This window comes from Ceratina calcarata, unplaced genomic scaffold (genome assembly GCF_001652005.2).
Source record: "Ceratina calcarata isolate Rehan_Ccalc_2016 unplaced genomic scaffold, ASM165200v1 scaffold234.2, whole genome shotgun sequence".
Taxonomy (NCBI): Eukaryota; Metazoa; Arthropoda; class Insecta; order Hymenoptera; family Apidae; genus Ceratina; species Ceratina calcarata.
In genome coordinates, this window is record NW_017145291.1 from 31,088 (window position 1) to 32,224 (window position 1,137).

Sequence of the window (1,137 nt, forward strand, 5' to 3'; positions counted from 1 at the left end):
TAGGGGCGCGTATCTCGCATCATTACATATTTGAAAATATGTACTATAAATTTCGTTTAATTATAGTAAAGTCCACTAAGAACTTTGAAAGTGGCATTGCATATTATCTGACAATCACTATCAGTTTTACGCTGATAGCAATCTCTCGTGTGTTTCTGAGGAAAACCGGTTCTCGCCTGGAGGCTCGTAGACCCAACGCTTTCACGTAGCTATTCGATTATCCTTTTAACTATTTTCGGGGAATTTTCGAGAGAGCTAGGGGGTGCATATAGTACGGTTTACGAAAATTAGTTTTGTTCGCGACTTTAGGCTTTTAATCCTCTTAAGTCTTATAAATATCGAGCCAGGAAAATCCAGCGTTTACAGTTAATTCGATTAACGTTGTAATATTGAATATTATGTAAGTATGTAACATCCAATAATACCATATAATAATGCAGATCGAAAGGGTTGACGCGGAACGAAATAAAAGATCAATAGTAATGATCACGTGTGAGGGTGTAGTTATTTAATCCCAGGCTTTTATTCCCGCGGAGATCGTTTCCCAGGAAAAGCCGGGAGAAATTAACCGGAAAACGAACCGGGTACGGCCGTTAATAACAATAAAAATTTGCCGGTTCCCGCGAACGAGGATAGGAGCGCTCATTATCGTTAACGTCGGCTCGTTTTTAGGGTAATTGCGTGCACGGAGAGATCCTCTGAATCGGAGTGTTTAAAACACCGGGCACCTATCGCGTCATTATTCGTTGGCTTTTAATCAGCTCGGATTTTATTGGCCCCGACGCACGGTTAATTTAATTAGCATACGAGCTGAACCGGATTTCATGATAATTGGAACGCGATCACCTGTTATGTCTGAATTCTCCGAATTTTTAATGAATCTATAAGATTCCAGTGGTCGCTCGTCGAATAGTTCGGTTTGGAAAATTTATTCCCATCTCGCTTCAGTATTTTTTAATTAGAAAATCATACCGTCGAGATAATTAAAGCAGAGACTCTAATCACACGATTAAATTCTGTTTTTCATTTCAAACAGCGTCGAATATTAATCAACGTTCAATTAAATGTACGTTAAATAAAGATAGTGATAATTCAATAAGATTATTTAAATTAAAAATATAAATAATTATTTAAGTT

General features: G+C 37.4%; 1 protein-coding gene across 1 annotated transcript in view; it reads left to right on the top strand.

The window, feature by feature from the left end:
* The window catches only part of heph (polypyrimidine tract-binding protein 1 heph), a 41,388-nt gene that overhangs the window by 20,340 nt on the left and 19,911 nt on the right, over positions 1-1,137 (top strand). The window lies entirely within an intron of this gene.